Source organism: Rhinolophus ferrumequinum, chromosome 14 (assembly GCF_004115265.2).
Source record: "Rhinolophus ferrumequinum isolate MPI-CBG mRhiFer1 chromosome 14, mRhiFer1_v1.p, whole genome shotgun sequence".
In the NCBI taxonomy this organism is placed as follows: domain Eukaryota; kingdom Metazoa; phylum Chordata; class Mammalia; order Chiroptera; family Rhinolophidae; genus Rhinolophus; species Rhinolophus ferrumequinum.
The window spans coordinates 65248586-65275063 of record NC_046297.1 but is presented as its reverse complement, the minus strand read 5'-3'; the positions used below and the strand labels follow the sequence as shown (position 1 = coordinate 65275063).

At 49.3% G+C, this 26478-nt stretch overlaps 1 protein-coding gene and 1 long non-coding RNA gene across 10 annotated transcripts in view; both read left to right on the top strand.

The window, feature by feature from the left end:
• The first annotated feature begins 1804 nt into the window (after positions 1-1804).
• On the top strand, positions 1805-12374 carry LOC117033952 (uncharacterized). 2 transcript variants are annotated; one of them, XR_004424987.1, is made up of 4 exons: positions 1805-2041; positions 6424-6652; positions 10985-11141; positions 11378-12374. It is a non-coding gene; the product is annotated as an uncharacterized LOC117033952 (long non-coding RNA). The 2 variants fall into 2 exon arrangements; XR_004424986.1 differs by having other exon boundaries at positions 11338-12374.
• Positions 12375-18189: 5815 nt separating this feature from the next.
• Positions 18190-26478, top strand: part of CYRIB (CYFIP related Rac1 interactor B) — a 130660-nt gene continuing 122371 nt past the window's right edge. For 4 of the 8 annotated variants that reach the window (XM_033125862.1, XM_033125859.1, XM_033125861.1 and 1 more), the window contains exon 1: positions 18194-18485. The gene's annotated coding sequence lies outside the window, so the exon portion shown is untranslated. Of the gene's footprint in view, positions 18486-26478 lie in introns of all 8 variants that reach the window. The other 4 variants (XM_033125865.1, XM_033125863.1, XM_033125869.1 and 1 more) reach the window with 3 other exon arrangements.

Here is a 26478-nt window from a genome sequence, read left to right as displayed (position 1 = left end):
CAGCCTTCTGTGGACAGGTCATCCCGCCAGGGAAGTGTAAACCATGAAATGGCAATGAAGTTTCCCATTCAGAGAAGAAGTGATGGTATCTGCCAGAAGGGCCTCACGACGAGTGTTTCTTGGACGGCTGCTCTGCAGTTGGGAGCCAGAGGTCGGGCTGGCACACAGTGTGTCCTGCTGCCTGTAGAATGTGATCGAAAAGGAAGTAGTGAGTGACTGAGCGTGTCTATCTGAGCACAGGAGCCCCATAAGCAAACGTTGAAACACATAAGCTCTTGAAAACAGGAATTAGAGCTCAAATAAACACAGCTGTTTTGCGAAAATCTTACCACACAGCAAATCCTACTCAGAGGCCAAAACTACGGTATGACCTTCTGCAAAACCTCCAGGGAAGGAGCCTCGCTCGGCTTCTCACTTCAGCAGACAGAATTTAAAATGTCGCTTCATAGGTCCAAGCAGGTTTGAGGATGAGCGATGGCAAACATATCATCTGCACGCTGGCCTGGAACTGCATGAGAGGAAGGGTTTCAGATGTGGCCGCATCATCCTCTTTATTAAAATCAGATTCCTACGCCCTGTTCCTGGACACTAGGAGTCAGTTTGAGTCTCGCAGGGGCCTAGGAATCTGCATTTAGCCAACATCACCGCCACCCCCCAGGTGATTCCTATGCAACACAGGGGGCACGGGTCCCTCCCGGACCACTAGCCCCCGGAAACCTGGGATTGACCCCACAAGGGCGAATCACCCAGAATCTAGCACCTTCCCATAATGGCAAGACCCCTCCTTATGGGCTCATCATTCAGTGACACCACCCGTTGTCACTTTCCTGTTATGTTAAGGTGCAGTGAAAAGGATACAGGATCTGGAGTTCCGCAGCCCTAGTTCACCCCCTGTCTGGGCCACTTAGCCGCTAATGTGTCCAAAAGACAGATGCTGAGAGGCCATCATGTGACCAGCCCCTCCCGGTACGACCTGAAGCTCTGAGCCTCCAGTCACCTTAGACGCACCACTGACTGAGCTCGGAGGTTATGGCCTTGCAGATGTGACAGTGTTTGGTAAACCTACCTGGCACCGTGTGCCCATCCCTGAAAAGCTAGATGTGCATTTTCCCAGACTCAGTTACCGGCTTCTTCAGTCCAGTGTGAGCCAAGATGCAGGGCCCGGGGCCCCCCGTCACCTGCAGCACAGCTTCTGCCCATCCCGAAGGGTGGCAGCTTTGCTGCTTGGCCGGTCCAGCCATGGCCATTTGTTACCTGGGCCCAAAGGGACAGGATGGTGGGAGATTAAGAGTCATGCTTGGGACTCAGAAAAACACGGGCACTGGCCCTTACTCTCGTCAAGCCTCCGTTTCTTCCTCTGTCTAAATGGATAATAATAGTGCTAATGTAGAATTAGTGTGAGAATTAAATGCAGTAATTAGGAGGTGGGGCGTGGAAAGTGCTTACTTAACCTAGGGGCGGCTTATCGTAGCACAAAATCACTATTCATTAACAATGCTCTCTCAAAAATGACAGGAACTTTAAATGTCACCTTCTCCAGTGACAAGTGAGAAATCGGAGACACCAGTCTACTCAATGCTTGGCAGGCAGTCATGTGGTAACCACATGAAACCTGGTAAAAGGATCTAGAAGATCACCTGCTGCTGAAAGGGGGGGTGATGTTAACATAGGGAACATGATGTTTTCCAAGGCATGGGGGGGACCCACCCTGAGCAAGGGTCAGATCCGGGAGCCTCTGACCTACATCGGCTCCGCCCACTTGTACTGGACACTGCTGAGTCCCGCCCAGTAAACAGGCAGCTGGACAATGGGCCTCTTTTCATGGGGCTGCAGAACCAAGGTTCACAAGAACACATTGTCTGAATGTGCCAGCTTCGTTCCTGGTCAGCTGAAACCACTTGGAAAACTCAGAGCCCAGGACTCCCCTGCTCCAGCTCCAGAGACCAGCCGACTACTTCTCTATCTGGGGCTCATTTCAAGGCTGTAGAGCTGTGGGGGCAGCAAGTGCACCAGGCTGTCCTGCTTTCCCTTCCAGACTCACGTGAGTGGCCTGGGGTCCCCTTTCCCACCTATAACCAAGACCTAGTCTGGTCTGCGCCAGAGCGGAAGGTGCCAGGTTTGTGAGTCAGCTTTGCAAGGCGAGGGGAAGAAAAGAGTCAGGGAGGAGGCAGAGAATAGGAACAGAGTCCAAGTGCAGTTGGCTGAGAGTCGGCTAAACTCCTGACCACGTGCGCGCCCCAGGAGCCACAGACTCTGGAGTCGGAATGTGTGTGTAAGGCCCAGAGAATATGCCAGAGTGTCCATAGCAGGCCTGTTTAGAAGACTGTAGACCTGTAAAGTACCCAAATGTCCATCAACAGTAAAATGGCTGTGCTAAGTGGGAGTTATCCACACAACGTACACAGTAGTGTGAATGAACACTGTACAACCACACACAACAATGTGGATGGATGTCACAGACGTTGTCGAGTGCAAGAAGCCAGACTCAAAATAATTCACTTTTGGTTCTTCATAATATACAAAAAAGGTAATCTATGTGGTTACACATCAGAATCGTGTTTGCCCAAAGGGGAACCTGAAGGAATGGTGGGTGGAGAACTTCGGGGGTGCAGATACTGTTCTATTTCTTTCTCTTGGTGCTGGTCACACAAGTTTTATTCAGTTTGTGTCAATTCATTGAGCTGTTCACTTCTGATATTGCACTTTTTTTTGTGTGTGTTATTCTCAGTGGTATACTCATAAATGCTTAACCAGCTCTCAAATATACACATATATACCAGGGGTGCCAAAAAATGTGTTTAAGTGGACACTTTGGTCAATGTTGCTCAAGCAGTAGTTCACCATAATCAGAAGTGTCTGGACACTGATGGTAACCACTTTGAGCACCTCTTGTAATTGCAAAAGTCAAACATGACTTGTGTTTCTCTTTTGTTATCGGCATATATTGAGTATTACAATTTTAATACAGTTTTTTCCTTTCTTAAAATGTGTATACAGTTTTTGCACCCTCTGTGTGTGTGTGTGTGTGTGTGTGTGTGTATATACATATATATATGTATGTATGTATATAGATACCGCCCTTATTTGTAGCATTTGCCAATTGCCATGGTGTAAATTTTTCTACCATGGCTGATTACGAGCTACCAAAATGATGTGGCTGAATGCTGATTGAACTAGCTCTAGGAGACCACTGGTTATACTTCAACAAAAAGCTTTTTCTTTTAAATAAAGTCTGCTAAAATGCAGAGGGGAGACTAAGTCCCTTCCGATCTAGCTACCTGCTTAGACCTTGCTAGCAACACTTGTCACCTACCTCCCCACCTCCCTACACTCTTTTAAAAAAAATTATGACAACTTTATTGCAATATAATTCATATACCATACAATTCACCCACTTAAAATGTACATTTCTGTGGTGTTTAGTATATTCACAGAATTGTACAAACATCACCACCATCAATTTTAGAACATTTTCACCCCAAAAAGAAACCCCATACTATCAGCAGTCACTTCTTATTTCCCCCCAACCACTAATTTACTTCCTGTCTCTATAGATTTGTCTCTCTTGGAAAATGTCATGTAAATGGAATCATACTACATGTCCTCTGTGACTGGCCTCTTTTACTTAGTGTATTGTTCTCAAGGTTTATCCATGTTGTAGCACATGTCAGTGTTTTGTTTCTTTTTATTGCCAAGTAGTATTCCACTGTATGGATATACTCATTTTTTAATCCATTGATGAGCGTTCAGGATGTTTCCACTATTTCGACTATTTTGAATAATGCCACTATGAATATCTGTGTGTACATTTTTGTGAGGACACCTGTTTTCATTTTTCTTGTGTGAGGTCAATTAAGTTTGCGAACTCATCCTAGAAAAAGTGCAACAGACCTCATTGCTGAATATCACTAGTCACCTTTGAGGTACTCTCCTTCGGAAGCTATGCACTGATGCCAGCGCCTAGTCCACCCTTCAAAGCAATTGTGCAACTCTTTTTCTGGAATGGCCATCAGAGCTATAGTTGTATTACCCTTGATGTCCTGAATGTCATCAAAATGTCGTCCTTTCAATATTTCCTTTATCTTCGGATAAAGAAAGAAGTCATTGGGGGCCAGATCAGGTGAGTAGGGAGGGTGTTCCAATACAGCTATTTGTTTCCTGGCTAAAAACTCCCTCACAGACAGTGCCCTGTGAGCTGGTGCATTGTCGTGATGCAAGAGCCATGAATTGTTGGCGAAAAGTTCAGGTCGTCTCACTTCTTTACACAGCTTTTTCAGCACTTCCAAATAGTAAATTTAGTTAACTGTTTGTCCAGTTGTTACAAATTCATAATGAGTAATCCCTCTGATAGCAAAAAAACGGTTAGTAACATCACTACAACAAGTCCGCCAACTGAATTGTCAGACCTCTTATGTATTCCTAGGAATTGAATTGCTGGGTCGTAGGGTAACTCTGCGTGTAACCATCTGAGGAATTGCCAGACTGTTTTCCAAAGCAGCTGCACCATTTTACATTCCCACTGGCAGTTTGAGGCGTTCCGTTTCTCCACATCCTTGACACCACTTATTATTATCTGTATTTTTTATTAGTATAGCCAGCCAAGTGGGAGTGAAATGGTGACTCATTGTGGTTTTGATTTGCTTTCCATGTGCTTACTGGCTGTTGGTGTATCTTTGGAGAAGTGGCTCTATAGAACCTTGGCCCATTTTCAAATTGGATTATTTGTCTTTTTGGTATTGAGTTATAGGGGTTCATTCTATATTTTAGACACAGGTCCCTTATCAGATGTATGATTTGCAAATTTTCTCCCATTCTGTGGGTTGTCTTTCCCTTCCACTCTTCTGGACATGAACGTGTCTTTAAGATGATGGAACTTTTGGGAATCACAGATTCCAAAGCCTTCAAAAGCCAGGCAATGAGCCTAAATATGAAAGGCGGCCTTTGGTTTTCCTCCTGTAATACTGTTGTGCGGGCTCAACTGAGCATTTCTGTGGCTTCTGGAAGCACAGATGTGGGCTTCGGGTTCTCTGGCCGTGGGCTCAATGCTGCCTGTCCCCCTCGGAGCTGAGTGAACGTGGGCAAGTCAGCCGGCCCCTCTGAGCCCTGAGTGTGCTTGGCCAGGAAATGTGGATTCTATCGCTGCCCTTACAAGGTGGACAGAGAACACGTGGAACGTGTTCGAACAGGCCCTCCTGTATCATTTTTGACTATGTGTACATTTTACTTTGATAAATAATTTTAAAAATGAAATGTAAGACCTATATCTGGTATAAATTAAGGGCTCCAGAAATGATACTCCCTCCCTCACCCTGCTGTTTACACCAAAGAGCCTGGCACAGCACCCTCTGCCCTCAACCTCCAGAGCCCTCATTGCTCATAGATGCTTTTAATAGAGGAAGCTTGAGCCGGTTTCCTCTTAGGGCAGTGGGGAGGGTGACAGGGCTACGTACCACTGCTTTTGCTTTTTATTATTATTAAAACAGAGATAAACAAGTGTTCTCAGCTTCTGGGGCCAATAAGAACTTTACCAACAATTGAAACCAAAAGAACGTGTCCTTTTGCTCTCCTTTCGAGAGAAAACAGCTCTTTGGCCCCAGCAAGAGTTTCTTAGTCTCCCGCACAGCACCCAGCAGCCTACCCTACAGAGTGGGAGTCCCAGTGGGCCTTCTGTGTTCCCAGGGCCTTGGGCCTGGTCGCCCCAATGACTCCCATAGCCAGGTTGCAAAGTGGTCTGGGGGAGCGTGGCTGGTGGTCTCAGATTCGGGGGGGCTATGGGTCTGATGGTTCTGAAGCCAGACTTCCTTTAACAAACAGGCTTCCACGGGGGTGATGGACAAAGCTTAGCCTGCCAAAGGCTAAGCTGTGTGTTTGAAAATAAAAATGAAACTCTTACAGAGGTTCCTCACCTATACCCCTCGGGCCTCTTAATGGTAAAGTCACTCCCTTCCATGAGTCAGGCTGAGAAATGCTGGTATCATGATAATGCATCACCTGCTGGGAGAACGCTCCCTACGAGGCAGGATTCTTGGGACGCAGACACACCCAGCGGGCAAGGTGCTGCTCCCCAGTGCCCCGTGATGCCTTCGGGGGCACGAGGTCCTTGGAGCCCAACCCAGAGCAGGGGCACCCCTGCTCCCCTGCCAGCCAAACCATTAGTCTCTGTCCAATGTCTGCATCTCGGTTTTTCTCTCTACTTCACCTGTGGGGAAAACAAAGAAGCTTGAATGTGAAAAATGCACACCCAGCAACCCAATCTCTGAGCTTCTGAGTCAGCAGGTCGGGTGGAGCGGGTGGGGCCCGGGAGTCTGTACTTTCAGCAAACCCACCCAGGTGATTCTGAGGTGGGTGGTCACAGACTGGCCTTTGAAAACTGACTTTCACATATTTGAGGTTTGTTTTGTTTTCTTTTGTTGTTTAACTCAGAGAAGCGTGGCTATTAAAGCAAAAGAAGCACCTAGGTGGACTGGCCTGGGCACAGCCTGGCCTCCCACCGGCCGTCTCACTCTCGCTCGCCCCTTGCTCGTCAGAGGCCACTTCACACGTTCCCGGCACCTCGTGGGCTCCGCGGCAGGTCCTAGGGCTCGGGTGGCTCACCACACATTCAACTCCTAGTAGGCACCGTCTGTGTCCGCCCTTCCTGCTCCCTGCCACGGTAAGCACCTAGTGGGGTGTCAGGTAAAGTCCTTACATAAGGGGAGCACTGAAAACCTGACCCTTCCACCAAAATGACACCAAGAGAAGAAGGACAAGAAGAGAATTACAAGAAGTGGTCGTCTTTCCTTCTGACCTAAGAGAGGGTCTTTGAAAACAGTCTCTGCTCTGGAAATTGAATCCAATTGATCTATCATAAATAAAATCCTGTTTGTGCCTGCATCCAATGAGAAGGGGAGACGGGGTAAGGAGGGGCAGCCCTGGGGGCAGCAGGTGCCAGAGAACCGAGAGCCTGGGTTCTGGCCTGCTTGGCTGCAACCAAAGAGATGAACTTGGGTAAGCCTTTCTCCCTCTGCGTTATAGTTTCTTCATCTGGAAAACGGAATATATAGCTTACCCCTTTTCCTGGCACTATTGAGAGCACCCGTGTGTGCACGCTCATGTGTATATATGCGTGTTCTTGCTACAGACTGACTGTGTCCCATCAAAATTCATATTTGAGGTCCTAACCCCCGACGTGAAGGTATTTGTAGGTGGGGCCTTTGGGTGGACCCCTCATGAATGGGATTAGTGCTCTTTTAAAGGAGACCCCGCAGAGCTCCCTCAGCTCCTCCTGCCAGGACACAAAGAACAAGGCCCTCTTCAGAAGCCACCAGACACCAACCATGCTGGTGGCTTGATCTTAGGTTTCCAGCTTCCAGAATGGAGAGACGTACATGTCTGTTGGTTACAAGCCACTCGGTCTACACAGACTAAGACACTTCATGTGTTAACTTCTGAACGTGGCAAATCACTGTTCTGTTAGCTGAGACGATTCTTCCCCTCGCCTGACTTTCTGGAAGGTGGCCGGTCTCCTGTTGGCTACTCAGAGGCAAAGTCAGGGCTGGGGGCTCCTTCTCTGATGACCCCGCTCGCTTCCCCTCTGGTGCCCTAGGGAATTGGTTAAGAGCTTCAGGATGCTGAGCGCCCCTAGGCTGCAGGAAGATACCTGTCCTGGCACCTTCCGGGGTCTTCTGATCGCAGAGGCTTCAGGAACCTGCTCACGGACAGGGCGGCGGTGGCATCTCACGGTCCAGGGCCGTCAGAGTCGGCTGGATTCCCTGAGGATATTTGTACTCACTCAGGACGTGTCCCCGGGCCCAGGGAAGTCCAGGATTTGCCCGCGTGTTTCTTCAACGCTTACTGTTTGCCAAGCGTCCTTCTAAACACTGAAACTATCCTAATGTGTTGGAGCCTCAAAGCAACTGTATAAAATAGGTTCTATTATTATTTCCACTTTACAGATGAGACCACTGGGGCTTTGAGAGGGTCGTCTCTGTAACAAATTACCACCAACTTCATAGCTGACGACAACGCAGATTTACTCTCTCACTGATCTGGAGGTTGGAAGTCTACACCCAGGTGTCAGCAGGACTGTGTTCCTTCTGGAGGCTTCAGGGGAGAGCCCGTTTCCTTGGGTTTTCCAGCTTCTAGAGGCCACTCACATTCCTTGGCGACAGCTCTCCATCTGCCAAGTGTATCACTGCAACCTCTGGTTACGCTGTCACATCTCTCTTTTCTGAGGTTGACCCTCTCACAACCCTTTATAATAAATTGTGATTACATTGGGCCCATCCGGAAACTCTCCCCACCTCAAGATGCTTAATCATGTCTGCAAAGTCCCTTTTGCTGTCTAAGATAACGTATTTGCAGATCCCAGGGCTAAGGACAGGGACCTCTTTTTTGTGGGGGGAAGGCTTTAGGCTTTATTCTGTCTGTCACAGAAAGCTCAAACAACCCCCGAGTCACACAGCTGGAGAACAGGCAGTCTGGGTCAGATGAGGCCCAGGTCTTGCTTCCTCAAACCACTGTGATGACACGCTGTGATCTGTGTGCTCCACCCAGCAGCTCTCAGACCAGCAGGCAGGCGGGCTCGCTCTCCTGTTCCCCTAAAAGCACCCCAAGCAGCTGACTGCCTGCAGCCAGGACCAGCTAGGGAGGCAAGCTCCCAGGTGGCCCTGGGGAATCACAGCCTTACTTACCAGGACTCCAGGTCTCGAACCCCCTCCCAGCTTGAGGCAACCTCTCCCAGAGTCCAGAGACCCACCTTATTAGACTCCCATCCCATCCTCTTCCCAGTCGCCTTGCTTTCTTTCAAGGAGCATTCGCTGTGCGCTGTGCGCTTACTTGGTGTCCTCTGTGCCCCAGGGACACAGGATCATAAACACCATCTGTGCCTGTGTGGACCCTCAGAGTTGAGTCAGCAAAACCAACGCCCACAGAACTTAAAGGAAGCAGTTTCCAGGGAGGGGGGCAGTCTAAAGGGTAATAATCCTTTTGGCAATACATAAGAGGCAGAAAAAATATTAGTACACTGACCAAAATTCCCACTCTTGGGAATTTTTCCTGAGAAAAATAAAAGATTTGTACTATGCTGTTATTTTAAAAATACATGTGACTAGTTAATTATGGTACATCCACCCAATAAAATAATATATAGCTACACTCACACATGGGGGGGAGAGAGAGAGAGAAAGAGAGAGAGAGAGAGAGAGAGGGGGAGAGAGCATGCAAACATGCTTTGGCCCAATACAAAGGGTGCCAATAAAATGTATACACATTTTAAGAAAGGAAAAAACTATTAAAATTGTAATAATATATACCGATAACAACAGATGAATACAAGTCACATGTATACATTTTTTTGGCACCCCTGGTATATGATGTTTCAGGGCGTAAACTGACAGCCACCAACAGGGGACTGACTAAGGTGAGGTGCATCCTGACAATAGAACACTGAGAGTCACCAAAAAGAAGAAATAGGAAATTCTCCATATGTCAAAAGAGAAGGACCTCCATTACATACGTGGTTTATACATGGAAAATTCTGGAAGGATTTGACTGCCATAGTTCTGAGGCCAGAACCACACATCTGCACTTTTCAAAATGTGTATTATATATGTATACACATACATATATATATATATATATCATATGATATACATAAAATACATAATAAATTGGTGATGACAAGTCTTGGCATAACTGCTTTGGAAAGCAGGTAGTACTATGAAATAAATCTAAAGCTACCTACCTCCCTAGCTACTCCACCCCTGGGTACAAAGAGATTCTTTCTCATCTGTGCACAAGGAGATGTGGAACAGAAATCCCTGCAAAAGCACTTTTTAAAAAAGCCAAATATTGGGATAACGCAGATGTCATCCACAGAAAGCATGAGCAAAACAACTGTGTTAAGTTTATACAGTGGAATCCTCCACAGTGCTGTTCATTCTTAGAACGAATCAGCCAAATTTTCAGGGTCCGCTATGTGCTGGGCACTGTTCTGATACCTGAAACGGTCCCGCTCTCATGGAGCTTGCCCTCTGATGGAGGGAGGTGAGGAATAGAGCTGGAGAGACAGGTTTCACGTGCTGGGGCTGAGTGCTGTGAATCACACATGAATAGGCCTGGCTTACGTGCAGCGACAGGAATAAAGAGTGTTGAGCAGAAAGAAAGTTGCAGAAAGAGTCATAACACTATTTGTATGAAGTTCTAAAAAACCTCCATATTTGTTTATGCGTACACAGGGATGATGAATCCCACACTCAGCGGGAGGGAGGGAGGCATGGGGGGGAGATTGGACACAAATATGGCAAGTCATCCAGCTATGACGGAGTGTGTGGAGAGGGTAAAACCAGAGTTGGTCCCTGGAGGAAAGGATATGATACACCGGAGTTTGGTGGCAAGAAGAGGAAAGGACGTTCCAAGTGGGAAGAGCTGCCTGAACAGACAGGCGAAAGCGTAGGTCGAAACGCTTTCACAACTTGAAAAATGAAAAACCAACCTGTTTCCCCTACTCCCCCCCCCAAACAGAAGCTGTGGTCGGGATGGCCTCCTTTCTGCCCTCTTCCACTCCGTCCTCAGCCCCGTCTGGGTCAATTTGCTCATCTTTCTCTCTTGTCTATCCTTCTTGTGCAATGTTAGCCTGCGGTTGGTGGAAAAGTACATGGGATTCTCCGTAAAGGACAGTCTGCATGAAGATGCTACAGCCCGGGGCTCAGGAAGGTCTTGGCTGTATGAGCTCTTCCAGGAAACATTTACAGAGCACCTGCTGGGTGCCAGGAAGAGGACAGACAAGGTGCCTACCTTCTTCAAGCTTACATTCAGTGGGGGGAGACAAATAAGGAAAATACATAATACCTGATAATAAGTGTCCTGGAGAATATGAAACAAGATAATCTGACAGTGATTCCTGTCATTTGTCGTTCCAGGCTAATCTCTTAGAGGCCTTTTTTTTTTTCTCAACAAGGTTTAAACTGAACTTTTGTCTATTAAAAAAAAAAATGTGTTTCAGGTTTATGATTCTCTTTCCCCGAAAGAAGAGGGAATTGAGGTGACAGCAGTGTCGCTTTCCCACCTGTTTCTTGCCGGAAAGAATCGCTTTTTCTCTCCTTCCGAAATACCTGTGCAATGCCAAGAACGTGACTTTTCTGAGCTGTGTTTCTCCAAAGGTAATGTGTGTTCGTCCCCTGTTCTTGCCACAGATACGAATGGAGGAAGACGCTTCTTTCTCTCACCGATCGGGGGCATATTCAAAGTTTCACTTTTTTAAACTGTTGAACAAAAATCTCAAGGGAGCGCTAGGATGATTATAGGACTCTCTCTCACTGTTACTTTTTCAAGGCTTTTTTTTTTTTCCCTTTTAAGGATAAAGGGCACAGAAAGAGTCATTCATTCTTCTTTCCAGAAACGTTTCGTGCACACCGTTCTGTATGGTGTTTGGTGCTGGGATGTGAGATGATGGAAGATACCTGCCTGTGCTTGGAGTCCCCTGGCCATTGGGTCCCCAGAGAGCCTCACTGCGTGACAGAGAATGATAAATGCAGTGAGAGCTGCACTGTTATAGAGTTCAGGGCAGAGCAGAGGTCACGTCCAGTGGAGACAACCAAAGCACACTCAGGGGAGCTGGCGGCAGTGGAGCTGGCTTTGAAGGCTGGAAAGGATTCCCCAAGGAGGTGCAGAGGCTGGGGGCGTGACCTCTTCTCTCCTCTCTCAGGAATTACTGTCCTGGCTGCCTAGTGCCTGATGTCTCAAAACAGTATTTTCTCCATTCTTTTTTTCAGTTGTTTGAGGCTGGAGGATAAATCCAGCCCCTGTTACCCTAACCTTGGCTAGAAGACCCCCCGAAATCTGTTTTCATTGGTGAAACCTCTTCCCACTGGTGATCCCAGTATCCTGTTATGGGTGTCTCCCAGTGACTTGGTTACTAGGTATCCAGAGGTGAACTTGAATTCTCGAATCAGTCCTGTGATGGAGCTAGCCACAGGCTGAGTCCGGAGACCACGTTCCAGTTCAGCTTCTGCTACTAAATAGATGACTTTGGCATGTCACTTCGACCTACTGGCTGCCATTTCCTTTGCTGTCAGATGGCAGTAAGCTTACCTGCCTCACCTCACGGGAGTGGGGGCGTGAGGGTGAAAAGAGGATGTGTGTAAAATCCCTCTGTAAACTCGAAAGCCCCCACCAATTGTGAGGTCTTTCTATTAGCCGTTTCTACGGGCTCCCGTTTCTATCACCCAAACAAAGCTGGCACTCGAGGAATAGTTTGATAGTAGCTTAAGCAACCTATAATCATAAATGGAAATGAAAAGCAATTACAATGTATTGGAAAACATATGTGTCAGAGACACATGTAAATTGTGCAAATAGATGTGGCATTAATCTTTCTAGGATTACCTGTACCATTTGTCATGCCTTGGTCTTCATTTGCATCTATAACCGAAACTTTCACTTACAGATCATTTTTCTTAGAACCCTCAGGGGGCTTTTCCTTTTGCATGAGTGTGACAGAAGACTAGTTCTTACACGTGCCATTTTGCCTCCAAATAGTGATAATGAAAGAAGAATAATGACCACTAACCTGGGTAATCTCCTCGTGTGCTGTGTGCCAAGTTAAGGACGTGAGAGGCGTTATCTTGTTGAATCCTCACCAGGGCCCGTGAGCTGGACTGTGGTCATCCCCATTTTACTGATGAGTAAACTGAGGCTTAGACCATTTCGGGAGTGAGTGCCAGATCCTGTTTCCAAAACCTTTCATTCACTTTCAAAGCAAATCACATCAGATTTTAAAATAACCAGAACCCTTCCAACTAGAACCCTCAATTAACTCTGCGTGTGTGTGCCTGTGTGTGTACACACACGCACATGCATGTGCACATTTTTTCAGGCCCCGTCAACTTCAAGAAAAAAGAGATACATGACCAAGTGTGTGTTACGTGCTATTGAGTCAGCTCTGACTCCTGGAGACCCGACGAATGGGTGACGTCCACGTGCCCTGTCCTCACACTCCTGCTCAGCTCCTGGAGACTCAGCCTGTGGCTTCTTTTATGGAGTCAATCCATCTCATATTTGGTCTTCCGCTTTTCCTGCTGCCTTCTATTTTTCCAGCATTATTGTCTTTTCCAAAGCACCCTGCTTTCTCACGGTGTGCCCTAAGTGGGACAGCTTCGGTTTTGTCACTTTTGCTTCCAGTGGTGTTTCAGGCTTCATCTGCTCGGGGACCCATTTGCCCATCTTTCTGGAGGTCCAGGGTATCCACAGAGCTCTCCTCCAGCACCACGTTTCAAATGAATCCATTTCCCCCATCAGCCTTCTTTTTTTGTCTGTAGTGGCCATGTATTACTCTCATAGTTAGAAAGAATAACTCATAAACATCCTCCCCTCCCCGTGTATGTGTATGTATGTTGGTGCGTGTGTGTATGTGTATGTTGGTGCATGTGTGTGTATGTGTGTGCACACACACCTATGCTTGTGGACCAGGTGAGAGAGACATTTAATGCATGGAAAAATGACTCATATTAAATTTAGAGAGTGGCTTTATTTCAGTGTCATCCGAGGGGGCCATTTCTGTCCCTTATGATGTAGGGCCATTTACTTTCTCACTGGGCATGTTGCTGATACGAGATAACCCCTCCACATAATTGAGTGTTTCTGGACAATGAGAGTTGACCCATTTCTACAGCAATTCCTCCATAGATAACCATTTCACTAAAACATGAGAGATAACCATGTCTCTAACACAAATCACATTTCCCAGTTTTTCCTGAGGACTTAGGCTCTTCGTGGAGCATGAAAGGCCAGTTGCTTCCTCCATGAAATGATCCCAGAGCGTTTGCAGTATTTTCACTTTGCCCTCTTGCTCTCAGTGTAATTGTCACTTTCTCATGTACCAGCGACAAGCCATGTATCCTTGTCACCACACCTACCACTACCACGCACACTGTGCCAGGATGAGTAAAATTCCTCTTGGTGTGTTCTGATGTGTGGGCAGGTCCCCGGCACTAGTGTCCAGGCAGTGGTCTCCCCTAGTACGTCTCTGCTTCATTTCCCCCATGGGCCCATGTTTTGAAAGACCGTGTCTACCACAGAGTAATAACAACAACAGCCATTTATTAAGCACCTTCTGGGTGAATTTCCACCATGCTATCCCACTTGGTCCCCACAACAATCCTATGATGCAGATGCCATTGTCACCCCATTTTACGGAATGAGGAAACACGAGGCCCAGAGAGGTGAAATACTTCTCCCACGGTCCTGCAGTGGGAAGAGCTAAAGTCAGGATTTGAATCCAGGTCTCTCTAACTCGACCCTGAGCTTTGCCACTGTGCCATGCTCTTATTTGTTCCCAGAAACACAAATTGAGTTATAATAACAACAATACCAAAAATGCATTATTCAGTACGAATTCCTGGTACTTAGAATTGTTAAAGGATCACATATAAACGGCTGCTCACAAGGCGTTACAGCAAACAGTTGCCAAGAGTCTGACATCTTGGGTCCTTTGTGCAGCCCTATTGTGGATATATTGGAATACTGAAAATATACTAAAGGTCCTTCTCATTAGCTTCTCCCCAACCCCCACCCCACCACACCAAATTTTTCTTCCTTCCTTGTTTTTAAATGCAGGTGAAATTCTCGTAACCTATAGTTAGCCATTTTAAAGTGAACAATTCCGTGGCATTTAGTACCTTCACTATATGATGCTACCACCACTTTCATTGGGTCCAGAATATTTTCATCACCCAAAAGGAAACCCGGTATCCGATAAGCAGTTATTCCTTACTCACCCCTCCTCTCAGCCCCTGGAAACCATCACGCACTAGGTTTTGAAGCCCCAGGTTCTGCGTCCCCAGGTTAGGTTCCCCGTTCCAGCCTGAGGGCCACCTTTCTCTCCACCTCCCCAAGTAGGATCCCCCAGCGTGAAGGGGCTGCCTGAGCCACCTGCAAGCCCCCTCCAGTAGGCTCTGGCTCTGAGCCTGTTGGTTCTGGATGGCTGGAGGTGTGGGGACCCTGAAACTCAGTAGAATGTCACTGAGTTTGCCTTTATCCGCATACGCTATGGAATCTGCTTAATTGCAAAATACTAACCAGCAGGACAAAATTCGAGTCCCAGTGTCCTGTAAAAAAGCAAACATTTAGCAGGGAAATGCCTATTTTTGAGGGGCTTTGGCCTATATGATGGGAAAAGCCAGGAACTTTGTTTGAAAGATGTATGTGTGGACCGTATGTGCCGTGTGAGAAGAGGATTCTAAGCTTGAAACTAAAAGGTGCATGCTCTTTTTATAGAATACAAAGCATTAAAAATTCATGATCTCATGCAGTCTTCCCAACAGAAGGTAACATTATTCCCATTTCACGGATGAAGAAGTCAAAGGAGTCAGAAGTTAAATGACTTGCCCAGGGTTGCACAGCCAGAAATTGCAGGCAGGGCTTCCTGACTCCAAAATCAGTGCCCTTTACAGGGTGCTAGATGTTATGGACTGAGTATGTCCCCCCAACCCAAATGCATATGTTGAAACATAATCCCCCATGTGATTGGGAGGTGGGGTCTTTGGGAGGCCACGCAGGCAGAAACTTCATAAATGGGATTAATGCCTAAATCAATCAAAGAAACCCCAGAGAGCTCCCTGCCCTCCTCTGCATGTGAGGACACCAGGACACCAGGAACCAGGCTGTGAACCAGGAAGCGGGTCCTCACCAGACACCAACTCTGCCGGCGCCTTGATCTAGGATTTCCAGGCCTCTGGAACCATAAGAAATAAAGTCTGTTGTTGAAGCCCCCCTGTCCATGGTATTTTGTTACAGCGGCCCCAACAGACTGAGACACTAGGCTCCTACCTGCCATTGTTAGGGAAACAGAGCAGGTCACTGCGGTGGTGACTTCTCCAGCGTTCCCAGGCATTGTTCCCAGGTGTCTATTTGCTTGAATTCGCCCAGTCCATCAGGACCTGAGTGAATAAGCCAAGATCAGAGACCAGAATCATCCTCTCAGCCTCACTGCATCCAGGGCGTGGAGACACATACATATGAGTTGGACTCCTCACTGCAGGCATCTCTGAGTTCCATGGAGTGCAGGGTAAGCGCCATCCAGACCTTGCCCTCACTTTCCCTTTATTCCCTGCTTCTGAACCCCTCCACATTCATACTCTGTGTTACATTCACGCCAAAATGTTTGCAGTTCTCAACCATGCCAGAAAGTTCCTTACCGCTATGCCTTTAACAGTTATTGTGCTGTTAGTAACAACAATGGTGATAGCTCTCTCCTGGGTCCTACTTATGTCCGAGGTTGTACACGTGTGCTATTTCATTTCACCCCCCACGACCTAATGCAGTAGTTATTGTTAGTCCCATTTGCCAGATGAGCAAACTGAGGCTCCGAGTGGCTAAGTGCTGGGCTTTGGAGCCAGACAATCTGGGATTCCACCTCTCCCAGCTCCACCACTATCTAATTAGAATGACCTGGGGCAAATTCCACCTCTCTCCCAGCTCCCGTGTCTTACGTAACACTGCGCATGATGAACCTGCTTCCTGGGGCTATGGTGAAAATTAAATTAGATGAGCACAATGTTTGGCACCCAGTAGGTACTTCAGCGATGTTTGGAATCGTTAATGCCCACGTAGTAAGGACGAAGAAAGAACCTAAACCGAGCTCAGCTCTGTCTGACTCCAAATCCTCTTCCTGCTTCTCTCCCTGTTTGTAGTTGAAGACCCAGCTGTTTCACACCTCCTTACTCTACCCCAGCAAGGTGGTGCCCTCTTTGAGGGATGAGAGCTTTGACGCTCAAACAAGCTTCCAGGTGCTTCTGTTTTCCCACTTTGCCTCTCAAAACTTTGAGGCAGGGTTTTCTGACCTCCATCTCCTGCTCTCTTTGGTTCCCTCCCTTCCAGGTTGAGTACACACCCTTCCCCACTCTGTCCCCTCTACTTGCCGTCATCTGTGCTGCTTTTCTGCAGATACAGTCACACAGCACCCCAAGTCCCCCTCAAGACCAGGAGCACCTTGGAAATGCTGTTGGAATCACATCATCTGGGTGCCCCCCAGCTCCTAGCACTGGGCCTGGACAAGAAAAGGGCTTTGTACATCTTTGCTAAAGAAACCAGTGGGTTATAATCAGGTAAGCGAGCAACTCAATATTATTTGAGCACATCGCAACCACCCAAAGGGACCCTCCACACATCCAAGACAGCGGGAGATGGAGGGTGGGGAGACAATGAAAGCTTTTCCTGGAACTCTTTTGATGCTCTGTTGGAGGTCAGTGGGAAGACGCTTTAAAGAACATTGTCTATATTCTGAGAAATTTGGTTGAATTTCAAGAAAACAATAGGATGGGCTTAAAGTCTGAGAGCAAGGCAGAGAGAAGAACCTCCGTTTCCTAGGCACGTCCTGTTCCATGGAGAAGGCGTATTCTTTGCCATTATAGAGAAGGGGAAAGGTGGGATCCCCCTTACACCGGAAGCTGGAATTAGAGTGAGGAGCTTGTTGACTGGGAATTTCTGTACTAAAAGCCCTTGGAGAGCCCCCCAGGTGAATACAGACATTCCCCTCTCCCCCCCTTCTTTTTCCTCACGCTTTAAGCACCACCGGACCATCGGGTATTTTATTGCCTGCTCCCGCGGCACCCTACCCCTCGCCACCACCCCCCCGCAGGGACTTTGTTTGGGTTCCCATCTGTATCCCGGCCTAGAACAACCTGGCGCTTAGTAGGCCCTCAGTAAATGTCTGTTGAGGGCTGAATGAATGTTTTGCACGCACATGCTCTCACTGACCCCGCCGCGAGGTGGGCCAGGCAGGGACCAGCATCATTCCCGACGTACAGGTGAGGGGGTCGCGCAACCAGATGCGGGAACCTGCTGGCCAGAAAGTCGGGAGACTGGGATTCGAGTTGGCGCCCTGCCCGACATGCTATGTATGACCTTGGGCCATCTCTGCGCCTCTCGGCGCTGGGGTTTCGAACTCCACGCCAGGAGGGCGATGAGCCCCCCACCTGCCCCCAGAGCAGCCCACGCTGCCGCTCGCCCACCGGCTGTGACTTGCCCAAGGTCACCCCAGCCCCGGGCCACTCCGCCCCGGCTCGGGAGCGCACCGGCAGATCCGTGCCGGGCCACCCCCTGCCCTGCACCCCGCTGGTTTTGGGGTGGGGGCCGGCGCGGGGCGGTCCCGGGGCGCCGCGCGCGCTGACGCGGGGCCCACGATGCGGCGGGGACCCGGCGCGGGGGGAGGCGCGTCGGCGGGCGTCCTCCTTTTGTGCGAGGGCCGGCTGCTCGGCTTCGCGAAGGTAAACAGCGTTTCCTCTTCCTCCTCGCGGCGTCTCTTCCTTTTATAGTGATTTCTCGCCTGACACTCGCCGGAGCCGCTGCTGCTGCTGCTGCCGCCGCGGCGGGGGCCGCTCGCAAACCTGTGGCGGTGACGTGAGACCCGCCAACCCGGAAACGGCGGCGGCGGCACCCGAGGCTCCGAGGCTCCTGCGCTCCAGCGCCCGCGGTCGCGCTGTCCTCGCTGCTCGCCTGGCCGCCAGGTACGTGCCCCGGGCTCCCCCGGCACCGCCGCCCGGGCCGCCCGCGCGCCCTTAGAGCCGATGGATACCCGCGAGGGCGCGGGGAGGGGGCGCGCGCGATGGATGCGGGGAGAGGTGGGGGTGCGAGCCGGGCTGCGCCGGCCGCCGCTGCGGTGGGAGAGGGGGTGCTGCCGGGGTGAGGGCCGGCGGGGGGTACCCGAGGGTGTGCCTCGGTTAGGCCGGGGCGGGAGGACGTGAGAGGCGCACGCCCCGGGGTCCACCCTGCTGCTGGGAGCGCGCAGTGGCGCCCAGTGCCCGGAGGGAGGAGGACTTGGGGTGGCTGTCCCCCCTCAGACTCCCCCTGCAGCCCAGGTGAGGGCGCAGGGTCTGACCCCCGGCAACCCCCTAGCCAACTTCCATTGGGGGCTTGGAAGGCCAGTCACTTATAATAAGGAACTAGAGGGGGTGAACAAAATCTCCATTGGTCTCAAGACTTCCTCCTGGGGTAACCACCCGCCTACGTTTGAGGAGCACTTCCTCTTTGCCCTTTATTTTCATCATCTTTATTTTTAAATGGAAGTTCAGCGTTAACGGTGGATGCCCTTGTAGTCTGCGGGGCTCTCTTAGGGCTGTGTACCCACACACTGGGTCTCGAACCTGTGTCCTGGGTTGGGGGTGAGAGGAAAGAGGAACCTAGGATTTCCCTGGCTAGAACCCTTGGGGACGGTCTTTGATCCCCACCCTGTTGCAAGCAATGGGGCCGGTGGGGGAGGAGTTGAGCGGGAAACAGGCGCCGCTGGGGAGTGTCACAGCACTTTGCACCTTCGTTTTAATTCCTGGTCCTGCCACTAACTGACTGTGTGACCTTGGGCTAGTGGCTTTCCCTCTGAGCCTTCCACAGCTGCCTGTAAAATGGGCTGCTTTGCGTGGGGCCCAGAGAAACTGAATGTGGATTTCCTGAGCTGGAGGGGCGCAGTAATGGAAAGTGTCATTGTCAGTCACCTTCAATTTCTGCGTCCCCACCATCTAGAAGGCGTGCCTGGGGCACATGGGAGGTTCTCCATAGATATTTGTGAAATGAATAGGTGGATGTGAATTTTGAGAGGTGACTGGGTGTGGTTCCACGGTTTGCTTTCCTTGCTCTGTCACCTCCATCTCACAATCCCCAGAGAGCCACATTTTGCTACCTGGGAGCTGTGTAATCCACTCCCTCCCCAGGAGCATTACCTTGTGAAAATATTGACTCCCAGTGAAAAGGAGCTTACACTCTGACTTGAGCCTCTCCCATTCTTGGAAGATTGCATTTGGTGGAAATGAAAAGGAAGCATCATTTTGATTGTCACCGCCAGATGACTGGCCTAGGCGGGCAGCCAGGGCTGACAGCTGGGCTGATTTCCCAGGCCTGGGGCTTCCTGTAAATGTGGAGGAAGCTGGGGAGAGGTGGGTTTTCTCTCTTGGCGGGGCATGCAAAAGTGGTTGATGGGCCTGGGTTTTCTTCCTGGGGAGGCATGTTGTAATTTGCATTTTCTAGATCCTTAATAGACTTTCAGCATGGGGAGGACCAGTGTGTGTGCTGCAGGAGGGTAGCGTGCCTTAATCCAGTGGGGCACTTGGCAGTGGCCTTCAGATAAAGGCCCAGTACGTCTTTCTGCCCTTCTCTTTGGGAAATTTTCAAGTAAATTTGCTTTCTCTGACAGCCGTCCCTTCTCCTTCTTTCTCTGGTCCCAAAGGCTTCTGTGCACCTCTCTTAGGATTCTTAGCTGGGTTTTTTCACATCTGGAGGGCAGAAGATGAGCCTGAGGGTTGTGTCATTTTAAGAGGCAACAGTAGGTAGCTCTCTGTCGTGGCCAGTTGTAGTTTGGGCACTTGACATTCATTTTTAAGACCTGGAGTGGCAATGGTTACCTATGAGATCTTATTCTCATTTGATAAGCCTCAGTGAGAATTCAGGACTTGGCCCAAGACCTTCAGCCCGTAAGTGACAGATTTAGCCTCCTTCCTGTAGGCTTTGCTCCTGTCTAAACAGCCTCTGTGTTTCCCTGGCACCTGGCAGGCTGTCTGACATATGCTAGATGCACGGTACATGTTCTTTGACAGAAGGAACAAAACAGCGATGGTTTCCCCATCGCTCCTTATGGAGGTATGTTCTGTCTCTACCTCAAGGTCAATGCACTGGCCTGTAGGTGACCTTGGAATTGTCCTCTGGTGGTTCCTCCCAGGTGTCTCTAGATTCTCCATTGTGCAGTGCCAGTCTCTGCCAGCTCTTATCTCAGGATCCAGGGACCATGACAGGAGGGGCTCCTCAGGGACGCCAGTGTCAGGAGGTGGTGGCCTCATGCTCAGCATTACCACTGTCTCCTTGACTGAAGAGACCACATTCCCGTGGCTTTGGCGGTCGGGGACTTGGCCATCTTTAATGAATCATCTTCCAGCGAGCGTAGTGGAGGCAGTGCTATGTCAGTGGAAAGTCAGATTTAAAATCAGTACACTTTAGATTTTAAGGCTGGCCAGGAAGCCTTAGAGAGGTCACCACCCTCTCGTAACCCTCTTTTCCTCATCTGTACACTGCTCCCCTCCCCCACCATCCGTTTCACAAGGTTCCTAGTAAGAGGACAAGATCCTCAGTCACACCTCCCTCTTCTGCTGTTTGCGTGTCACCGAGTTTCTTCCCGCTCGGAGCCTCAGTATTCTCACCTGTAAAACGGGACGCTGTGTCGTAGGGTTGTTTTGCTCCTTGTGAGAATGAGTGAAGCCCTTACTTAGCACAGGCCCCCGATGAACGGCCATCGTCATCATGACTGTCATTATCGTCATCAACAGTAGTAATCGCTGTCTCCTCAACCAGAGTACAAGCACCGCAAAGGCCAGAACCACTTCTCTTTGTAAACCTGGAGCTTCTGGAGAGAAGTCAATTGAGTGGGGGAGGGGGAAGGCTGACTTTACTCTTTTTCTCCTTCCCAAATGGGGACATGTGATAAAGGCCTGATGAAAAAGGAATCATTGTGATCCTGTTTTTCATCCATTTCTGCGGGTAAAGGGTCTTTTTTCCTCTCTCTCATAAAGTCACCTCTTCATGGGCTGATGACACTCATTTCATATCTTCTCATAATGTTCACATCAACTCCTTCCAGCTTTCAGCTGAGACTTGGCTCCCCCAGGTTCTCAGACAGAACGTTCCTGTCGCTTGGTAGAACTTGGGCAGTTAAGCCTGATGGTCTGAAAGGGGGTGATTGGCCTCAGCAGGTTGAAGGAAAGATAATTGTGTAGCCAAGGATGCATGGGGTTAAGGGCAATTGTATTTTCCTCTCATCCTGGTCCTACTTTTAGAGGCAGCATGTGTATGGGTTTGGGGGCCAGACTGGCTGGGGTCACATCCTGGTTCTGCTGCTTACTCGCTCTGTGACCTTGGGCAAGATGCTCACTCTCTCTGGGCCTTCTTCATCTTTTAAACGAGGAATAAATAATTGCCACCTGGAAGGGTTGTTGTGGAGATCAACCCAGAGGTTGTATGGAGCACAGTGCATGGCACATAGTAGGTGCTCAGCAAATATCAGTTACTTCCCCCCCACCCCAGTCCCTCTCTGACCCTACCCCAGTCCCATCATCCTGTCCCTCCACTAACAGAGCTCCACTTCCCACTCAGAATTGAGCCCTTGGCTGGAAGAGCCTTCCCAGATTCAAGTCCAAGCCTCCATGTTTTCCCCAAGCCGTTGTTGGCTGGCCGTTGTAGGGCAGTTCCACTAAATGAAAGATCATTGTCCCAGAGCTCATCAAGAAGAGTAAATTGGGGACTCATTGAGTTTACGTTCTCTCCCATTGATTTTTTTTTTCCCCTCTCCTTTTCAAAGACTTACTAGCTGCCATCTGCTCCAAGGGAAGGAGTCATCATGTTCATAAATATATAAATAATCGAAGTCGGTGAGGAGATTTATTTAATGAAGTGTTGCTGAGAGTGATTTTTATAAATATTTAAGATCATCTGAAACCATTAGAGGAATTGCAGGGTTTATTAAAAAGCTGAAAACGCGTTTTGGAAAGGTTCCTTCTCTTTCCATGTTGAATAAATGTCAAGAGTAGAGAATGAGGGAGGGGCAATTCTGAGCATGGACGCAGGGTCCATGAGGGGCAGGTGGGCCACCAGTCTGTTTGTCTCTGCTGTCAGAGGTTGGCAGCTGTACAGCCAGTCATGTATGGGGGCTGGTGGGTGGAAGGATGAGGGTAGCCAAATCCACAGAACCAAGGGTGGAAACTAATGTTGGTTGCAAACCAACGTTTTTGAAAGCTGCCTGGGCTTCCTTAATGCTCAGAGGGCCAGTGGGTAACACGTGCCAGGAATCTCCCTGGCGGCTGCACCTTTCAGGTCCTGTTTGTGAGAGCCAGTGGCAGGCTTCTAGAAGGTTCCTAAGGTGAATATCCTTTGGTTACGGATGTTCTGTGTTTTCCTGAGTCCTGCTAAGGCCCACAAGTAGGAGGGCTTCTTGATGGTCCAAGTGAGGGATGCATCAGAAGCTGGGAGGGATTTTGGAACACTGCTTCCCAAACTGGAGTGTGCCCCCAAATCTCTTGGGGATCCCCTTGCAGGCTCTGAGTCAGCGGCCTGGGGTGGGCCGAGATCCTATATTTCTAACACTTTGCTATGCAATGCCGTGGTTTGTTGTCCACACTTTGAGTAGGGAGAATTCAGAGATCCCCAATCCCTTCAGTCATTCAGGACCGGAACTGACTGAGGATGCATATTAGAATATGTCGCCAGAGGTTCCCGAGGCAGCTGACTGCTTCATTAGTGGAGGAGACAGCCATGTCAGAAACATGTATGATTAAAAGATGGAGGCCCAGAGCAGGCTACAGTGAGAACACGGAGAGCTGTAGAGAGAGGACAGCCTCCTTACCCTGCCAGAGTTGCTTAATAAGCCCAGCAGGGTGCTCTGAACAGTTGAAGTGGGGATGGATCAGGGAACGAAGAAAGAGAAGCAATATGAGTCTCACAGGCTGTCACACGTGACTGTGGTCTGGAAAGAGTGGGTGGGAATCTCACGCTCAGAGTTTCAGGTTTTAGGTTTCCAGTACTCTTACCAGACGAGGGAACTGGGACCCAGAGACGGGAGCATCTTGTCCAAGAGGCAAAATCAGGCCCAGAACCCAGGCCTTCCAGCTTTTAATCCGGGCCTTTCAGACGGCTCCACAGTGTCTGCCTATAAGCCCTATGGGGCCATCCTAAGTGCCAGGCTCTGAAGGCCAAAGGGCTGTTGGAGCTGGACGTCTTTCCCCAGCGCAAAAGGTACCTCTGCCCCTACTTCCTTTGGCAGGAGACTAAGCCCTTCCATCCACAGTGAAAAAGAAGGCCCAACATAGGATAACCGATGGCTTTGAATTACATACCATGTCAGGGACTAATGGCCTCCTCTCCCCACTGGCACCTCGGAGAAGTAGGGAGAAATGACAATGAGGTGTCGTCATGCAGAAGAGTTAAGGAGGGGAGAGGCTTGGGCAGCAAGAGGTCAGAACGCTCCATCCTTTACTCACGTGCTTCAGAGAGTCTGTATGGAGTCTCAGGCCACTTGGAGCTCTTTGAAATGTAAACCCAACAACCACTCAGCAAATGCTGTCACACTGAGGAGCTGAAGGACCCTGTCACTGCCACTTCAAAGCTGTGTGGCCTTGGGCAAATCGAGACACCTTGCTGGCCCAGAACTGTCAGGGATAAAGCTGGGCTAATCACACCTGCCCCTCTGGAGGTTTTGGAGGACTAGGTGAGATAATGAGCATAAAGGCTCCCAGCAGCAGCCTCTTGCAGAAACACCCCTCCCCCAGGGACATAGTGGGTGAGAAGTGAGTGGCCGGAGCTAACTTCAGGCCAGGGCTCTCCCTCTGGCAGAGATATGGGGTATGGATTGGATGGGAGGGTAGGTATGTCATTAAGATAATTTCAAACTGCTGCCGAGGCTTTCTGCAAATCTGAAGGCTGGAGTTGGCCTCCCTGGGGTTCTCCTTTCAAGGGGATGGTGGCAGGGTGAAGAACTGTGACCTTTGGGGCCAGGTACATCTCCATTCACACTTGACTCCGTAACTGTGGAGCCTTTTGCAAATTGTGTATCCTCTCCTGGCATCACAGTGCCTGTTTTGTAGCTTGTTGTGGCTCTTAAGTCAGAAAATGGCTGAATGTACCTGGCTTAGGGCCTGGTATCTAATAGGTACTGGGTAATTCGAGTCGCCTGTCCACACGGCCTCAGGGGCTGGGGCTCGGAGAGGAGCCTATGGGAGGGCTTTGCTGCCCGTCTGTGCACCGGCCCCAGCTTTGCTCAAAACCAGAGTTGAAGTACAACTCAGAAGACAACGTGGAAGTGAAACTCGGGCAATAACATCCTAAAATGTCTGCTCTGCTCCCTTGAACTCTGGTTTTGTGTACTGCTCTGAGCTCCACAGGCGCCAGAGACCAGCCAGGGTGCGTACAGATCAAACAGGCTTGCGAACGAAAGCCAAGTGGTATTTTGCAGTCATTTCTAAACACGCCTTCATATCTGTCGAGTGTTCAGTTCATTGTGGAGGGATCAGGTCCATCCTGCTAGTCAACAACAGTAATTAAGAGAGGGAGGACCTACTATGTGCTAGGCCCTGTCATGGGTCCATATGGGGAGTAAGAACTGTGTCCCACGCCACCCCACACAAGTCCCTAAGGGCTCAAGCAGCTTAGAGTGGGAAGGATTTGGGATTTGTGTCCTTGGACTAACCCAAGCCCGGGCCCTCTGGGTCCTTTTTTGTCACCCAGGAATTGCAAACGCTTTGGGACTAGGTTTGGAGATAGCATAGTAGGGAGAGTCATGGGTGAGAACAGCTGGTGATTGAAGGGGGGCAGGAGTTGTGAGCGAGGCCGTGTTTCTGACCCTTTGTGGAGGCGTTGAAGTGTTGAAATAAAGTGTCCCTAATTATACACCTCCCACAAACATCATATTGTGGGTATTTGTGATTTGGGGGGTTTTTGTTGGTCTCCCCTGTAATGATCATGACTTTCCCTTATTGAGATAATCATGTACAATGTGTACTTGGCGTGTTTTATTTCTTACCTTTCACTAAACCTCTGTGAGGCTGGTACCATCATCCCCATCTTACAGATGAGGCAACTGCAGGGACGTAGAGGCGAAGAAAAAAAAACACAGACCTGGCACTCAAACGTGCCACGCCAGCTTCCGTGCCCACCTGCCGTCGTACCCCCTCTTTCGTGGGAACCTCGAACCTAACCCAAAAAATTGCCAACGAGAGTTGTCTAGCCGAGCGCATGTGCTGCTGCGACTGGAAGCTGCGAGGAGAGGGCGGCCGGTGGTTTTCTGGGTGGGCATCTCGGCAGCCATCATTGCCAGCCCCTGCCGGTGAACGGGTCAGCCTAGGAAGTTCAGAATTTATAAATGACTCTTGCAAGTAGATGCCTAGGGCTACTTTGAGCTATGAGGCCTTTGGTGACTTCAGTGTGAAACTGACTCACGCTATGCATGTACCGCTGGATGCAGTTGCTGTTGGGATGTGTGCCATCCTGTACATGACTCTGCCTGTACCCTCCCCAAGGGAAAGCTGTGGAGGAAAGAAGGGTGCCGTGGGTTCATGTTTTGGGGGAGGGGAGGTTGAATTTCAAAGGAAAATCCCAGTGTTTGGACCCTGGTCCTTCTAGACTGGAGAGAAGAAGGTAGATACAGGATGAATATCTCCTGTAGTCAGTCTTCCTCCTGTTCATTTTCAATGTCTGAACTTGCCAGAATATTCTATGCATGTGTTCCCTCTCCCCGGGTATTTCTTTCATCTGACTGTGACTTGGGTATGTGTAAGCTTTCTGGATGGGAGGGTCAAAAATCAACATTTTTAGCAGGCGCTCTGAAGTGATTTTTTTTCCTCTTTTTTTTTTTTTAATAGTTTCAGGTGTACAAAACAATGTACTAGTTAGACATGTACACCCCTCACAAATCTACCCCTTTTCCCCAATCTCCTCCCCCTCTGACATCGTATATGGCTGTTACAATCCCATTGA